Source organism: Anabrus simplex, chromosome 4 (assembly GCF_040414725.1).
Source record: "Anabrus simplex isolate iqAnaSimp1 chromosome 4, ASM4041472v1, whole genome shotgun sequence".
Taxonomy (NCBI): domain Eukaryota; kingdom Metazoa; phylum Arthropoda; class Insecta; order Orthoptera; family Tettigoniidae; genus Anabrus; species Anabrus simplex.
Genome location: NC_090268.1, coordinates 46,099,745 through 46,118,507, shown reverse-complemented (window position 1 = coordinate 46,118,507; position 18,763 = coordinate 46,099,745). Strand labels below are relative to the sequence as shown.

General features: G+C 41.8%; 1 non-coding gene across 1 annotated transcript; it reads left to right on the top strand.

The window, feature by feature from the left end:
• The first annotated feature begins 11,456 nt into the window (after positions 1 to 11,456).
• TRNAP-AGG (transfer RNA proline (anticodon AGG)) lies at positions 11,457 to 11,528 on the top strand. Its single transcript has one exon. It is a non-coding gene; the product is annotated as a tRNA-Pro (tRNA).
• Positions 11,529 to 18,763: the final 7,235 nt, after the last annotated feature.

Genomic DNA, 18,763 nt, shown 5'->3' with positions numbered 1-18,763 from the left:
CAGTGCCATTCCTGTATTTCCCTGTTACTTCTCTTACTTTCCTGTGTACATTGAAGCTGTCATACCTACTTTGATATAACTCAATCTCCTCACATTGCTCCACTTTTTCTTTTTCTTTTTCTTTTGCCTCCCTGATCTTTCTTCTGATGTCTGCATTTATCTTTCTGTATTCTGCAGGTTTTCCTTTATTGACTCTTCTTTTCTCCATTAGGTTCAGAATTTCATCTGTCATCCATGACTTTCTCTTTTTCTCCTCTGGTTTCATGTACTTCTCTTTTATTTGCTGAACGGCGTTTTGTACTTTAGTTAATTCTAATTTGACATTATTGCTGGTGATGTTTTCCTCTGTGATAATCTTCAAGTTAAGTTCTACTTGCATGTTCTCTTTCATTATTGGGTCTTTGATTTTCCTCAAATTGTAGTTTTGCCTGTTCTTCCTCTTCACTTTCTTCATTTTGACTTTGAAAACTCCAACAAGTGGTGTGTGATCTGAGTTGACATCTGCACCAGGGTAGGTTTTCACTGCGGTGCAACTGTTCCTGAAACGTTTATTTACCAATATGAAATCAATCTGGTTTCTCACACATTTCCCGGGTTTGTCCATTGGAGACTTCCATGTATATAGTCTTCTAGGTGGGAGTTTAAACCAAGTGTTCATGATCACTAAATCATTTGACATCGCAAAACTTTCAAGATCATCCCCTCTGGAATTCCTCTCTCCTAGTCCAAACGGTCCTACAATGTCTGATGTCCTACCTTCCCCCACTTTCGCATTGAAATCTCCCATCACAATTGTCACACCAAAAACGTCCAGTCACGTCTAGTCCGTCAACAGGAAAATCCAACACGGAAATCTCCCTTTGATTTAGGCTACCGCAGATATATTTCATTCCCACAGACCAAGTCTCAGTTAAGTCAAGGTTAACCCAGTCCCGTCAAGTGGGAGGGGAACCAAACCGGGCTTGATCTTGATTCTGATGCGCCAGTCCAGTCCAGTCTTATTGTTTTAACAACACGAGTCACATTCTGAGCAGTGTAGTTATTTAGCGTTTTTTTCTTCTTTCGTGTTGTGCATGAATCTGGAAAAGTGGATTTTCTTTTATAAAATTGTCTTAAATGTATGTGCTTTGTAATTATATTAATATCATTGTAATTATAATATTTATGTAAATAAAGTTATTTGTATTGAAATTATTTTGTGTGGTGTAATAAATACTAATTTGCATTAAAAGTAGTATTTATGTTAACTTACCTTAACAATATTGCTAGCCGAAGCTCTGGTTGTATGGCCTTTCGGTAATTAGTGCTTCGCTTTTCAACTTCCTTTCGAACCAGGTCATTAATCTTCACAAAACTTTTATATCTCATTCGGAATAAATTATAAACTTTGCAAGGTATCGTTCACCCAAGTCGGGAAACAAGTGATAGAAAGCACCATAGATATATCTTCTGAAATTAATCGGATGAACCCACGATCACGATCTTGCTTCTTTTTCGGCGAACTATCCGGCGCAAAACTATAAATTTAACTAGCTCACCTTCCATTTCCAAGGCAGAAGGAAAACTAAATTCTATCCACACCCTGTCCTTTCTTCTGGGGATGTGACTGGACTGGACGTGCTTGGTTTGAAACCACAGCATTTGACTAGACGAACTTGGCCTTGACGGACCTAGACGCACCCAGACGTGACTGGATTGACTTGTAAAGACTTCCTTGGTGTGAAACCAGCCTAAGAGGCGATCAAAATGAAGCAACGCTCTTCTGCCATTTGAGTGTATAGAAACTCCAGCGCGAAGATGACAATGAAATACCATATGGTTAATAGTTGTGTAAGTGCGCACGCTATATTCTTTTGAATTCGTACGCAATCAGCGCATTATTGCCTTTCTTAGTGGCAATTCAGGCATGGAAACAACTAATTAAAATTCTGAGTTTCTGTTAGTTGTGTAAAACAAGACTGACATCAAATGGTGGAAACTCGCGTTCAAACAATGAGAGAAGTAGGCCCTTTCGGGAACTTTACGAATCTTTTAACCTCTTTAAAATGTAAACCATTCTCTTCTTGGAATTACGAGGAGGAGTTTGAAGCCAAAAACAAAAGATGTATGCCTGATTCAGATATTAAGTATTTTGACGGTGAAATAGCAAGAAAATTTCAATTTCCTTGGTATACACGATAATCGTGGTTAACAACCTGTTCCAAAAGCAAGAAGCTTTTTAAAAAAATTGTGGTGAAAAGGAATGGGCTTTAAATGGGGTAATTTTTACAAAACTCTTCCTTGGAAAAGCGGATAAGCATCAACATTAAAACACATTCAGAATGAGAGAGATTCCGTTTACAGGGGCGTGGGAGGAGAGAACATTCTCTATCTGAAGGTGCAAGAATTCAAGCCATTAAACATAACGAAGTCGTGAAACAAAATAGGCTTGTTTTTAGAGACGTTGATATTGTTTTTTCTTGGGCAGCAGAAGCTTTATTTCACGGTCATGTTGAAGGAAAAGACTCAATCAACAGGGGCAATTATCTACAGTTGTTAGATCTTCTTTCAAAACAGGAACAGTTCATTCGAGATCATCTCCAGTCCACATCGGGGTTTAAAGGCACATCAAGCGAAATAAAGAATTAATTGAGTCTGTAACAACCATAATTCAGGAGACAATGATTCAATTGGTATTCCAGCAAATGAGACCTTAGATATATCAAACAGATCTCAAGTTAGTGTAGTATTCCGGTTCTGCTCAAAACAGGATCCCACAGAAAGATGCATAGGCTTTTATGATGTTTCGATTGATAAGACTGCATGACTTATCAAAATTCACTGTAGATATTCTGCGAAAGTGGGGAGTGATTAATAAAGTTGTATGTCAAATATATGATGGGTGCTCCACAATGACAGAAAAGCATGGGGGTGTTCAGCATTGCGTTAAAGAAGTTTGTCCAAGGGCAATATTTCTACACTGTTACGCCGGCAAGTTAAACCTCGTTCTTCTCCATTGCTCCAAAACAATAAAATATGTCAGGCTCTTCATTCATAATCTGACAGTCTTTCATTTTTAGTAGATCCTCAAATAGAGCTCATCTTCTGAAATCCAAAGTATTCAGACTTCCACAAGCATGCACAACCGTTTATTCCAGAGCAGTCCATACAATATTTTTACACTGATGATCTATGGCAGGTTTTTGAAGGCATTATATAGAAAGATGAGGGCTGGGACGGCGAGTCAAACAATTCTGCTGTAGGGTTGCTTAACACACTCAAGAAGGCCCAATTCATTTATTTTCTCTGTCTCTATCGAGAAATTTTTATTTATACAATGCTCTGCTGCAACATAAAACCACATCTGACGTAATTCTGTTCAATACTAATATTAGGAAAAACCACTGGTATCCTCAAGGACATGCGGTCAGTAAACGCGGTATCCTCTTGCATCGAAAAATGTCGTAAAATAAATAGTGAGATAAAAGTAGATGATGGGACATTTCAAATGCACAAAATTTTAACATATTAAGTTCTTGACACCTTACTTATGAAAATCTAGTTTGCTGAATTGTTGGATGATCCAACTCACTTCATACGGTGTAGTTTACAAATACAGCTTCCCTGCTATTAAACTGAACCATCTTATGAACATACACCTCTTTTTTAATAGAGAAGGATTGGAAATGAATTGATAAACATTTATTCAGATACAGAAATATGTTTGTCCTCTCAAAAACTTCACATTATATTGTCCTCAATGACCTCGAACGAGTGTATGTGAAAGTGCCAAAATTGATTCGCTTAATAGTAGCATTTCGTGTGACCACGGCTTCCTCTGAAAGGAGTATAAATACTCAGAAGAGGATAAAACACATTTGTGTAATACTATGAACAGACTGGCCACTTTGCAACTAAGAAAACTCGACGTTTGAAACTACTCTACAATAAATTTTAAGGTAAGATTTCCTGCCTACCCGTTCATTAACTAATAGCTTCGCCACTGGAAATGACAGGTCCAAGAGAAATCCAGGCTGTATGAGGAACATGCTGAATAAGGAGAGACCACAAGTAACGCAAAGGATCCCAAAACCAAAAGCTAAACCAACAGAATAAAAGGATAACAACGGAGGAGGAACAGAAGAGAATAGGATGACTAGACCGAATGAATACGAGAACAGCACAGAAGAACGAGAAGCAGACAAACGGATGGAGACAGAAGATGCAGAGGGAAAGGGAAATTCCAGCCATTGGACTCATGTGGTGAAAAGGAAGAGAAAAGAACGGATCTCTCCGAGACCACCAATAATAGTAGAGATAAAGGAGGACGAAGACCTACAAGCAGGAGAAAAGACTGCTTGGTTATATGTGAAACGGCTGAAGAAGAAAAAATCTCTAATGCGTTTCCTTAATAAAAGTGCAATTGCAGAGGGTATATCGTGTGAGGATCTCAATGCCAAGGGGAACTAAAAAGCGTTAAGGTGGGAATACCATCCAAAAATCATTCTGACGTGGAGAATCCGGGTTTCTGGCCGAAGGGAGTCTTTGTGAGGTGATTTCGATTTCGGAGGGGACACTCGCGAAGAGATGAGGAAGAGGGAGGATCACTTATTAAGCCCATAAAAATACTCATATAGAACATCGAAGGATTAAGGAATGCATTGCCATACATACAGGAAAGTACATTAAAGGACATAAACGGAGCGATACTCACCGAGACATTTCTTACAGAACCACTGAATCTGCAGTCATTCTACGCAGTACATGCATTGGCAACATCGACAGCTGGGAGGCCAGAGTCACAGCTACTATAAAGGAAATTTGGGAAACCTCGTGGGTACCTCTAGAGAAGAGAATATGGTAATAATTAGGACTACAATGGTCACTCTCATAGGAATATACATCCCACTGGACGAACCAACGGAAAACACAATAGAAACGGTATCTAAGGTAACAGAACAAACGAAGAAAATTTAATTATCGCTGAGAATTTCAACTTCAGAAATGACAAACCCTGCACTAAAGAGACTTGCTTATGGAAGCTCTAGAAGAGCAAAGTTTTAAAACAGCACACAACAAACATGTACCTACATACATAGCCCCAAATGGAACTAGTACAATCGACCTCGTCTTCTACGGAGGAAACAGGCTACAATTAAAGAAACAGGAAGTGGTGTGGACCTCCTCAGAAGCACCCCTAAGGAAGCATATCCCAATTATAACGCTGTTTCAAAGGAAAACTAAACAAACAAAGGCAAATGTGTTGGAGGGAATCAAAGACTCGAGGAAACTAGATCTCGAAATCCTGAAGAATAGTACGGGAGAAATAGAGAAGGCAAGGGACCTTATCGAGAAGGGAAAATTAGATACTGCTTTAGAAATATCCACAAAAGCAATGCAAACAGCCACCTGGAAAAGAGGATAAGGCGAGCACAAAAATGGTTCGACCGGGAGTGCTACAGGAACAGAAAGGAAACATTGAGAACACTATTCGGAGCCGAAACATCTAAACAGCAAGCGGACCTATCATTCTACGCCGAGAGAAGAAGAGAGTACAAACGGCTACTAAAACAGAAAATAGCAGACCATATGGAGAGAGAAGCAAGGAAACAGGCAGTGGAAGCGAGGACTGACCCTTTCATAGCTTTAAGGAAGAGGAACCCACCCACTACAGGAGACGTACTAATAGAGGCACGGGAAAACCATTTCAGCGAAATTCTAACCAGCAACAGAAAGCTCAGGCATATGATCCAATAACGCAACAGGTTCACACGTATGATCCAGTAACGAAGGAGGAAGCAAGGCGGGCGATAAAGGAGGGGAAGAAAAGGCAGCGGGACCAGACAATATCTACATCGAGCATCTGAAGGAATCTGTGGATATTATGCAAGATCTTTGGGTGAATCTAATGAGCAAATGCATTGAATTAAGAGAGATACCTGTAAGCTGGAGAACAGTAACAATGAGGATTCTCTATAAAGGGAAAGAAAGTACTACACGCCTAGACTCATACAGAGGAGTGGTATTGGAAAGTGCTACATTCAAGATGTTCACGAAAGTTCTAAATGAAAGACTACTGGAAATTGTCGACAATCAAATCCCAGAATATCAATTTCGATTCAGGAAAAGCAGGAATACATTACAAGCAATTTCCCACCCATCAGAGCAAATAGAGGACTCCATCGGCCACCCCGGGGTAAGTATAATGCGGTATTTGTAGACTACAGGAAAGTGTTCGACCTCGTAAACAGGAGGAAGCTTATCGAGAAACTTAAAGGAATGATTGCAAAAGGACCACCCAACTGCAAAGATAACGGAAGATCTCTTAAAGTATAACTACATATGTATAAGTAACAACGTGGAAACATCGAAACGGATTACTCAAACGATCGGCGTATTGCAGGGGGTCCTACACTATTTAACATCTATACAACAGATATCATGAAAATCATTAAGGAGAACTCGAATACAACTATAATACTGTTTGCAGATGACATGGTGATCGGGTCTCCCATCAGGACAGAAGTACGAGAAGCAATTAACAGGCTGGAGAATTGGGTCAGGAAAAAAAAGGTGTCACTATAAACCAAGAGAAAACTGTACAGATGACTTTTAGGAAGGGTGGAAAAGCAGCAGCAACCGCCAAAATAGTGTATTCAGGCACTTCACTAGAGAGAGTTAACTAATTCAAATACCCAGGGGTTACACTGCAAACAACAGAATCATCATATAGTTTTCACATAGAAGAAAGAACGGCGGCAGCAATCAGGGCAATATACTACATTCAGAATATTAGGAACCTGTCTATCAGCACGGCGATGGCACTGTTTAGAAGTGCAATAGTCCCGATCATCACCTACGACATACAGATCATCTGAGAAAAGTAAAAAATAGGCGAATGAACCAAAATTGAAAAGGTGAAGGCGATGTACATGAAAAGAGCAATGAGAATAGGGAAGACAGTCCCATCACGACTTCTGTACGAGATGATGGGAGAAACCTACTTCGTAGAGGACATCAGGATCCAACACAACCTACCATCAACAGGACCATATCAAGAGCTACTAAGGAACCGAAATTACAAGAGAGAAGAAATACAGCCGAAATTCTAGAGCTCGCTTGCTATGGTGGAGAAGTCCTGGACCAGAGGGAGCCAGAAGCACAGACATGTAATAGCCAGACTTTCAGTACACGGCTATCACTACAAACTGTGTATTAACAAGAGATTCTACAAACTAGATATCGATTGCGTGTGTGTGCTGTGTGGTAAAAGTTATGACACTTACCACATACCAAAGTGCACGAAAAGAACGAAGTCGATCACAGACTACAGTAAGGACTAAGATTCTGTACTATGCTCAACTGAGCGCACCATCTTCTTATTATTTATTGTTACGGTGTTTTGGTGGATCGCAGAAAGAGGTGAAAGAAGGTGCGGGTGTTGAATGGGTCTAACTACGATATCAGAAATTGAGTTAAAACTTTAAATAAAGGTTATATTTCTTTCAGAATTTCAAACTAAACAATTTTTTCACTCAGTGAAACAATGAGGTTACAGGTACAATGACAATTTCAAAAATTGGAAAAATTCAAGATTCAGAACTTTAACAATTCTGGGCTTCAAGCCCCTAGCTTACAAATTTACAGTTTTAAAGTGGCATTATTTAGGCAAGGGCCAAAAATCCCCCAATTCAAGAGCACCTTGCTCCAACAAATTTACAGCCTTCCAGAGGTACTCCTCAATATTACAGTAAACTAGAAAAGAGCTTACGTGCACTCCAACATCCATGCAATTTTAACCGCCCGCTTAAGGCAACATTACACAACACTTTATGATCTCTGGATTCTCAAGGCACCATTTACAAAAAAAAAAAAAAAAAAAAAAAAAAAAAAAATTACACGGCCTTTGTGGAAAAGAATAGGTTAAATAAATGGCCCGAACACAAACTGAATGGAGGCGTACACTTGCGCTCCTAGATAATGAAGTATTAAAACCCTAAGAGGGCTCTCAACCCAGTGATACAGGGGCTAATCTCAAGCTACTGAGGTGACTCGAATGAAAATAAATTTAATACATTACAGGAAAGAAAACAGCTACGAAATCGTAGTCATCTCAAACCAAGATGAAGGGGAGCTCGAGAGGGTAACCCACTCTATATCCCCGATTTACAGTAAAGACTTCGTGAAATTTTACATGAAAAGGAAGAAGTTTACATTAAAACGGTTACATAGTTAGAAATTCGGACCTTCCCCTCGGATAAATTTGCGGAGACAGCTAGAAAGATAGAATGTATGTGGCCATTACCTGGCTGGTGTTCTGCCTGCCGAAGAATGAGGCGTCCCGCCTCCTGCCTTAACACACACACTCAGAGACAAGGTAGCCAGCAAAGTCTCAGATTATATACCGCAGGGAAGGTTCGAGAGGATTCTGGACTAGTCCGGACACACCCTCTCAATTTTATTGGCAAACACAAAAATTGCACCCAAAGATCCAAAAAGAAGTCTGTGATAGGCTGAAACATAATTACAGAAAATTCCAATTGGCTAACTTCAAAACTAGCAGAATGAGAAATAAGTGTTGCAAACCTTGAAATACATCAGAAAAACAAATGAAAGTTAATTTACTTGGGAAAACCTATAAACATAAAAGTTCTTTCACTAACAAATAGTTCTTCCTTGCACCAGAGTGCGTGACCTTAGTTTTTTGATAGTGATATCTGTGGAAAAAATGTCTAAACTTCTTGATGTACAGCAAAACAAAATCAAAAGAAATCCAAAGCAGTTTAGGAAACTTCACAATAACACAGTTACTTAATACTTCAGTAGTGACATCTTCTGATTAAAGTTCCAACTTTATGTAGTAGCAGTTTCACCTTTTGGTTGATAGAGGAGTTCATTACGGCGCTTCTTTTGAATCAGCGGGGTTCAGGTGCACCTCTTGGTACATTTATTATAAAAATATTCCTACATAATATGTTCGACGCCCGTGCCCTGTCTGATCGCTGCGATCGTTAAAGCGGTAAGTCTACATCGTCCGACACCGTGATTAGCCGGTTCGAATCCCGTTGGACGAAAATACTTTTACCATCAGAATGTGGGGCGGCACGGTAGGAGAGGTGGTGGTATACGCTGTTGCTGCTGATTAGTCCGCCGGATGGAGACACTAAGCATTGTGCAGACCACTTGATGCTATTCGGCCACTAGGCTATGTCGACAGCGAGTTTTACCCTCCCCCTTCCTAATAATAATAATATTAATAATAATAATAACAATGTTATTGTTTTTACGGCCCACTAACTACTTTGGACGGTTTTCGGAGACGCGGAGGTGCCGGAATTCTGTCCAGCAGGAATTCCTTTACGTGTCAGTAAACCACCGACACGAGGGTGACGTATTTGAGCACCTTCACATATCACCAGACTGAGGCAGGATCGAACCTGCTAAGTTGGAGTCGGAAGGCCAGCCCCAGGGGAACGCCTCAGAAGGGAAGTAATGAAATACCGTTTCCCCTACAAGGTTGGTTTTTTCCTCGGACTCAGCGAGAGATCCCACCTCTGTCGCCTCAAAGGCAGTGTCCTGGAGCGTGAGACTTTGGGTCGGGTGATACAACTTGCAAGGAGGACCAGTGGCTCGTCCAGGTGGCTTCGCCTGCCTTGTAGGGGGATGATAAGAGGGAAGGAAGTGGCCGTGGCCTTTAAGTTAGGTACTATCCCGGTATTTGCCTGGTGGAGAAGTGGCAAACCACAGAAAACGACTCACTTTGAGGATGGCTGAGGAGAGAATCCCCCCGACACACACACACACACACACACACACACACACACACACACACACACACACACACACACACACACCATCCTCTACTCAGTTGACCTCCGGGCGATGAGTCGACCCCTTTCCAGCCCTCCTGCCACTTTTCAAATTTCGCGGCAGAGCCGGGAATTGAGCCCAGGCCTCCAGGGGTGGCAGCCAATCACACCAACCACTAGAGTAGAGATGGGTTCGATTCCCACCTCAGCGATCCTGGAAGTGATTTTTCGTGGTTTCCCACTTCTCCTCCTGACAAATGCCGGGATGGTTGTTGGATCCCCCGACCCAGAGTCTGAAGCTCCAGGACACTGCTCTTGAGGCGGTAGAGGTGGGATCCCCCGCTGAGTCCGAGGGAAAAACCAACCCTGGTGGGTGAGCAGATTAAGAAAGAAAGAAAGAAAGAAAGAAAGAAAGAAAGAAAGGTAGTTCACAATATATTCGTAACACCACTCTCTTCATTCTTTCTTTCTTTCTTAATCGGTTTACTCTCCAGGGTTGGTTTTTCCCTCGGACTCAGCGAGGGATCCCACATCTACCGCCTCAAGGGCAGTGTCCTGGAGCGTGAAAATTTCGGTATACAACTGGAGAGGGTGACCAGTACCTCTCCCATGCGGTCTCACATGCTATGCTGAACAGGGGCGTTGTGGGGGATGGGAAGATGGAAGGGATAGACAAGGAAGAGGGAAGGAAGCGGTCGTGGCCTTAAGTTAGGTGCCATACCGGCATTTTCCTGGAGGAGAAGTGAGAAACCACGGAAAGTCACTTCCATGATGGCTGAGATGGGAATCGAACCCACCTCTACTCAGTTGACCTCCCGAGACTGAGTGGACCCCGGATTCAAAATGACCCTGGGTTGCTCCAGAAAACCAGAATTAACTGGGTTAAGCTGAAGAAAGCTTTTTTTTTTTAAGGCAAATTTCTTATTCGAGTTAGTCATTTTCCAGTATACGAACGTTTGATTGCTTCTGGATATTAAATTAGCGTGATTAGCTGCCATCCCCGGAGGCCCGGGTTCGATTCCCGGCTCTGCCACGAAATTTGAAAAGTGGTACGAGGGCTGGAACGGGGTCCACTCAGCCTCGGGAGGTCAACTGAGTAGAGGTGGGTTCGATTCCCACCTCAGCCATCCTGGAAGTGGTTTTCCGTGGTTTCCCACTTCTCCTCCAGGCGAATGCCGGGATGGTACCTAACTTAAGGCCACGGCCGCTACCTTCCCTCTTCCTTGCCTATCCATTCCAATCTTCCCATCCCTCCACAAGGCCCCTGTTCAGCATAGCAGGTGAGGCCGCCTGGGCGAGGTACTGGTCATACTCCCCAGTTGTATCCCCCGACCAAGAGTCTGAAGCTCCAGGACACTGCCCTTGAGGCGGTAGAGGTGGGATCCCTCGCTGTGTCCGAGGGAAAAACCGAACCTGGAGGGTAAACAGATGATGATGATGATGATGATATTAAAACAGGAGAGAATTGCAAGTAATCGAGTCAAGATTCGAATTCAGTCTGAAGTGACTTTCCTTGAGAGTTGCGTGTGAAGTAAACAACTGAAACTCCGTTGGAGGACACGTCATATATTTATAAACAGTTGACTGCGTGCCAAGTTGCTCAAAAGCGCTGTCCACTTTACTGCGTTCAGCAAGGCTCATTTTACTGTGCATTGCAGCAGTGTAGGCGGCTCGTTGGTCTAGGGGTATGATTCTCGCTTAGGGTGCGAGAGGTCCCGGGTTCAAATCCCGGACGAGCCCGTAAGTTTTTTCTTGCCGAATTCTACGAAACGACAAGCACTGTGAGGTTATGGAAGAAATGAATACATTTATACTTATATCGTTTATAAATGGATTTTTAAATATCTGTAGTTTCTTAACTTGTTCTCGGAACATTGTGTGTGGTAGTATGTGGTGGTGATTGTTGTTTTAAGAGGAAGTACATCTTGGCAACCATCCTCTATATAACACTAATCAGAGAGAAAAGGTGTCAGCCAAAGAAAGGCAACGGTCACGAAGGGCGTCAAAATGAAAGACTTCCTAGGCTTCGATACCTAATACCGTCGGGGTCGGAAAAGGAAAGAGTTGACCAAGGGAGTTCGGATAGGATAGAAGAAAGTGAGGAGCCTGGCACGAGGGTTGTCAGAATTTTGTCCTTCAGGAGTTTTTAACAGGTTCCCGACAGAGTTCAATATTTATTTTCCTTCTCCCTGTCGTAAGTGGAATTTTTCCATCCTTTTTTTTTTTTACAATTTGCTTTATGTCGCACCGGCGTGGGGTTCGAGCCTACTATCTCTCGAATTCAGGCTCATAGGTACGTGACGCAAACCACGTGGCCACTTGCTCGGTCCGTATTGTTGCGATGGATAATCGAAATATATGCCTTTTAACGGCTTTCACAGTGTATTTTCGCCTATTAGGGGCCTACTTCTTGTACCACATGGAATAGAAAGGCGCTCAGGTGAGGCGGATATATACCACGGGCAGTACACACGTGATTTGTTTTTTTCTCTTGTAAAAGCTACCTAGAATGACAATCAATCAATCAATCAATCAATCAATCAATCAATCAATCAATCAATCAATCAATCAATCAATCAATCAATCAATCAATCAATCAATCAATCACCTGCATTTAGGACTGTCGCCCACCTGAAGGTCAATGTGTAAGGGACGTGCTCGTTATAGAGGTTAAGACAAGTCATATCCATCCCTCGTATATTTATTAGGAGAGGCGGATGTTGTCAGCCTCTGTGGTGTATTGTTTAGTGTGATTAGCTGCCATCCCCGAAGGTCCGCATTCGATTCCAGGCTCTGTCAAGAAATGTGAAAAGTGGTACGAGACCTAGAACGGGGTCGACTCAGCCTCGGGAGGTCAACTGAGTAGAAGTGGGTTCGATTTCCTCCTCAGCCATCCTAGAAGTGGTTTTTCATGGTTTCCGACTTCTCCTCCAGGCAAATCCCGGGATGGTACCTAACTTAAGGCCACGGCCGCTTCCTCCCTCTTCCTTGTCTATCCCTTCTGATATTCCCATCCACTCACAAAGCCCCTGTTCAGCATAGCAGGCGAAGCCACCTGGGAGAGGTACTGGTCCTCCTCCCAGGCTGTATCCCCCCGATACAAAGTCCCACGCTCCAGGACTCTGCCCCTGAGGCTTAGAAAGTCTCACGCTCCAGGACTCTGCCCCTGAGATGGTAGAAAGTCTCACGCACCAAGACTCTGCCCCTGAGGCAATAGAAAGTCTCACGCTCCAGGATTCTGCCCCTGAAGCAATAGAAAGTCTCACGCTCCAGGACTCTGCCCCTGAGGCAATAGAAAGTCTCACGCTCCAAGACTCTGCCCCTGAGGCAATGGAAAGTCTCACGTTCCAGGACTCTGCCCCTGAGGCGGTAGAGGTGGGATCACTCGCTGAGTCCGAGGAAAAACCAACAGTGATGGGTAAACGGATTAAGAAAGAAAGAAAGAAAGAAAGAAAGAAAGAAAGAAAGAACTACCTGGGAGGATAATTCTGTGCTGAAGCGGAAAGTTATACAGGGTGTATCCGTGGTGTTGCTACAAACTTTGAGGGATGATGGAGGGCGGCAAATGGACCAATTTGAGAAAAGGAACCGTAGTCCGGAAACGTTCGAGCCAAGTTGTTTAACGTCCGTCCCTTCTTAACTGTCGCCGGGGTGTCAGAATTTCGTCGCGCAGTAGTTCTTTAACGTGTTGGAAGCCAATGAAATGGGGTTGTCACCTTTAAACACCCCAAAAGCCACCGACCGTTAACTTGGGATTAGCAGACCAACACCGGGGATATTCGGATGGGTACGACAGAACTTCATGCGACAATGCCATGCCTGCATTGACGCAAGGGGACGCCATTTCGAACATTTCTTATAGATGGAGCACCTTGTGAAACTTGTGCATGTAAACAGACTTTAATGAGTAAAATTTTGCTTAAATTTTGAGTCGATCGTTTCCGGAATATGGATCCTTATCTCAAATTGATCCATTTACTGTCCTCCATCGTCCCTGAAAGTTTGTTTCCAATTCCAATTCCTTCTCGTTTTTATTTGTTCTTGGCTCGCGGGAGTGAATGACTGACTATAGGAGCGGGGCGAAGGCTAATGCATTCCTCTTGCTTGAGAAAAGCTAAGAAATACAATCTCTTAATTTTCAGAATACTGTGTTGTGTTCCTGAGCCTATCTTCGATTAGGGATGGGTCCAGTCAAAGCCATCTTGATATAGAAGCCTGCTACCAAGAGTTGTGACGTCACACGCTTAGTGCTAAAGCTTCATCGCGTGTACGTCCTATACCATTGATACGAGACTTTTAATCGTAATATGGCAGAAGAAATGCAATAATAAACCCATAAACGCATAACATTGAAGAAACGTTATCAAACGAAATTACATACAAATATTTGCACTTAAGTTAGTAGTGTATATACATACCGGTATTGTAAAATGTTCGAATGAAGGCTACTCCCCCGGATTGTACTATGATTGTCACTGTGGGAATTATCTCTGGAAATAATGGCATTTTTTCTTGCTTGCCTGAGCACATGATATTGCTGTTAATAATTTAAGAATAGCTGTTAAAAGTTTCCCCAAAATATGACATATTGGGCATAACATTCATTAATTTTACATCACACACCCACGTTTGTCAGAGAAATCGGCCAGGTTCTTCAACTTTTCATTTTCAAAATATTAAAAGAAACCCCTGAGCTTTCCACTGTGTTGTGATATGAATAACGGCTGCCCAGGAAATATCGTTGTTACAGCATTATCAGATAATTTTGGCTTTCCCCTGAGCACAGTTGAACGGAACTGTCTGGTCTTTTTGCCATGTCTAGCCGAATTATATAATTTTTAGGAAAATGTTCGATGCAGACACAGTCATATTTACTCGGTTCAAAATTAGCTCGGTGTATAACATGAAGCCATTTATCTCGCTTCTGCTTATCGCTAGGAAGCGTGAATGTTGAGATAGCCCCTTCCTTATTTGAAGGGTAATTAGACGTAAAACTATGCACACTACACGTTCGTCCCGTATTGCAAAGAGGAGCGTACACCAACACATTATAATACTAATCATGATTAAATAATGAATCGTTAAACTTTAAAGTACGTTAGACAATAATCGTTCAGTAGGTTTACGTAACCTATCACATAACCTAGCAATGCTTCCTAACATCAGGCTGCTCAAATTATATTGCTATAGTAGCAAACACATACTACTGACATATTTTACTGATGCTTTTTCGTACAGTTGTCATTTCAAAACACTAACGAACAGCTTCAATAATGTTGAAATAACAATAACGTACTACCAAACCACCATGAATTTATGCCTCCATATCGAAGCAATAAAAGTGTGACGTCATCCCTATGGAACTGTCAAGTGTAGCAGGCCGGAACGTCCTATCGAGATGGCCATGGTTCAGTTAGTTCAAACGATTCCAACTGAGGTGCTCCCACGGCCCCGGCCTCGGCAGTAGCCCCGGTGCTGTGCTGTAGCACCGGAGACGTGGTGGGGGAAGGAGGAGAAGTGGCAGAGGCAGAACTATAGGTCGTCAAGTCAGCGCGCAGCTTACGAAAACAATATTATTTATGACAATTCTGTGAACACATAAATAAACAATTTATTCTGTAGATACATTGCGTTTGCCTTAATGTGCATTTAGCGTTGAAGTCTATTGTTAACATCGTTTTGCGGCAACTCATTTACCAATATTGGCTACAATCTATTTGCCAGTAAAAATTCTAAGTACAGCCTCTAAGACAACATCAGACAGAGAAGTCCTAGTTCTACATTTATTAAAATTCAGAATATAAAACATCTGTTCGCATCTGTTGTACCGAACATTGACCTAAATTTTAAGGCAAGTGCATGAAGTCTGGGAAATTCTTGTGGATGAACACCTTTGTAAAAGGAAATTGAATCACCGTTGTTGTGTAGTATGTGTAGTACCTGTCCTTTAGGATTGCGTTGCACTATAGTTTTATCAGCTCTGTTGCCTCTGTGGATCAGCGGTAGAGTCTCGGCCTCCCGATCCCAAGATAGCGGGTTCAAACCCGGCAGAGGTAGTCGGATTTTTGAAGGGCGGAAAAAAGTCCATTCGACACTCCATGTCGTACGATGTCGGCATGTAAAAGATCTCTGGTGACACATTTGGTGTTTGCCCGACAAAATTCATTAAATCTCAGCCATAGACGCCCAAGAGAGTTTCGATTTACTCGGTCTGCCATCTAGTGGGGGCCTAGAGTAAAACGGAACGTCGAAATTGACGAGCAGACAGCCAGATGGCGTCAAATTGAAATGTCTGCACACGGTAGCTGAGGCCATACGATTATTATTATTATTATTATTATTATTATTATTATTATTATTATTATTATTATTATTATTATTATTATCAGCTCTGTTTGGAAATAAGATTGTTTTTCAGGACGACCCTAAAATGGGGTCATACATATTTCAAGTTGAGGTGCCATATCATTCATTTATTTGAATCGGGCATTGAATTCATCGTGCAAAGTCTGTAACGACGTCTGATAGTCTCCAAGATTTTTGTACCGGTAAGTGGACAAATGCAATGATTTTAATGAAGTTAAAATTGTCAAAATTCCGGCTTCAAGCTGACTTTTCAATAACAAACTCCGCATTTTGAAAGCCTTAATTCTACCACACATGGTGCTAATCAATGTGTTTTTCCCTTGCAATGAAATATTTAAAGCATACAAATGACGCTATGACAGCCAAGAAAGTCAGGTCAGCACCTTTCATCTCCATGAACAGAACAATTTCTGCAATTATTGCTGTTCCGGGGATACCCGTGGAGCAGAAAGAGGTTAAAGAAGGTGCCGGGGTGAATGGGTCTATCTACAATATCAAAATTGAATTAAAAAATTAAAAAGGGTAATATTTCTTTAGAATTTCAAAAATTAACAATTAACAACATCTTGAAACAAGACTTGGAGAAATCCAAGATTCAGAACTTTAACAATTTGGGTCTTCAAGTCCCTAGTTTTACAATGTCAGAGATACCGGATCCAGTTTACAGAAACTTTAATTCAAACTAAGGAATCATTTGTTCAAGGGCAGAAATCCCCTAATTCAAGAGCACTTGCTCCCTAAATACAATATAAAGCCTCCCAGAGGCACTCTTTACTATTCTAAAAACCTTGAAAAGAGCTAACAGGCTCTCAGTTTCTTACAGCCCGCTCAAGGCAATATTACCTCAAAATCTTACACTCTCTGAATTACAAATAGCAATAGTTTAATACAGGGGTATCTAGTACCCAACCTACAGGGCCTTTGCGAAAGAAAAACCAGGTTAAAAAAACGGCCCGAACACAACCTGAATGGAGGCGAAAACTGCGCTCCAGATAATGAAATGTAAAATCCTACAGGGCTCTCGGACGATAAAACAAGGGCTAATCCCAAGCTACTTGAGGTGGCGCGCATGGAAATAACGGTAATACATTACCAAAAAGTTGCTAAATCGCAGACACCTCAAACCAAGAAGAAGGGGAGCTCGAGAGGGTAACTCACTCTCTATCCTCGATTTACAATTAAAGATTTTATGAAGTTTTACATTAGCCGAAAGAAAATTTACATTTTAGAAAAGTTTGTTACATAATTAAAGACTCGGACCTTCCCCTCGAAGAAAGCTGCGGAGGTAGCAAGAAAGACAAAGTTACGTGGCCATTACCTTATAGATGTTCAGCTGACCGAAGCAAGAGGCGACCCCGCCTCCTGCCTTAACACACACACACAGAAAGGCGATGATCAAATGACCAGGAAACATGAAAAGCCGCGGTTTATATACCCTCAGGGAAGGTTCGAGAGAATTCAAGACTAATCAGGACACACCCTCTTAATTTTTATTGGTAGATTCAAAATGAGCATGAAATGCGGGATTGGTTGAAAATTAATTACTATAATATATGATTGGCCCGATTCAAAACTGGCGGAAAGGAAAGGAAGTATTGCCAATCCAAAAATAAATGAACATAGATTCAGTTATAAAAACCTGGAAATACGAAACTTGTTTAAGTTAAAAATTCTTACACCTTGCACCAGAGTGCATTATCAGAGTTTTTTTTTTTGGTAGTGTCATCTGTGGAACAATATCCAAACTTCTTGATGTATGGCGAACAAAACCAAATTCAATCAGTTTAGGAAACTTCACAACAACACAATTACTTAATATTTCAGTGGTGTCATCTTCTGAAAGTTCCAAATTGTTGTGTTATTATTTTCACTTTTTTGATCGATAGGGGAGTTTATTAAGGCGCTGATTTTGAATGAGCGGAGTTGAGGTGTACCTCCCGGTACAGTTGCAAAGAAGGTTGCTAGCATTTTCGCGCAACTTAACCAGCGCACAATACAATAAAAGGGAATGTCGCTTCATTCTGGCTCGAGATCTTTTAAAAATTCTTTCAACTGCCGGTGGTTCAAATCTTGCTTTCTGCTGAAATTTATACATTTTGACACAGTATCCATAACAGATTTAAAGTTGCGAAGGACATAAGATTGTTCTTAATGTAAAACAATGTACCGGTGCTGCTGAGTGCAGTGCTGGTGCGTCCCAGCAGTAAGTGCTCGAGTTGGAAAGGTCTGAGTTAGTTCATTTACTTGAACCAGTTCATTCGATACCTTTGTCGCTTCGAGTCGTTCAAATGAACTAGTTCAAATGAACGAGATAATTCATGAGGCAATGTCACAGAAACAGCTCTCGCAGCAATTCGTTCAAATGAACGAGTTAGTTTATTATGAGCACGAGCAGAAAACAGCTACCCAGTGCCACCGCCAGTCTACCTAAGTGGAGAAATGGTATCTACGAAAGACGGGGAGGTAGATAAGCTTTCTAATTTTGCATAACTTCTTCTCCCCCAGTTCAGGGTTGTGAGAGGAGATGTGGTGTCATGTGACCATTAACACGGCAGGCCATTGGCCATTAGCGTGCGAGCTCATTTTGTCATTCAAATGAACGAGGTAGT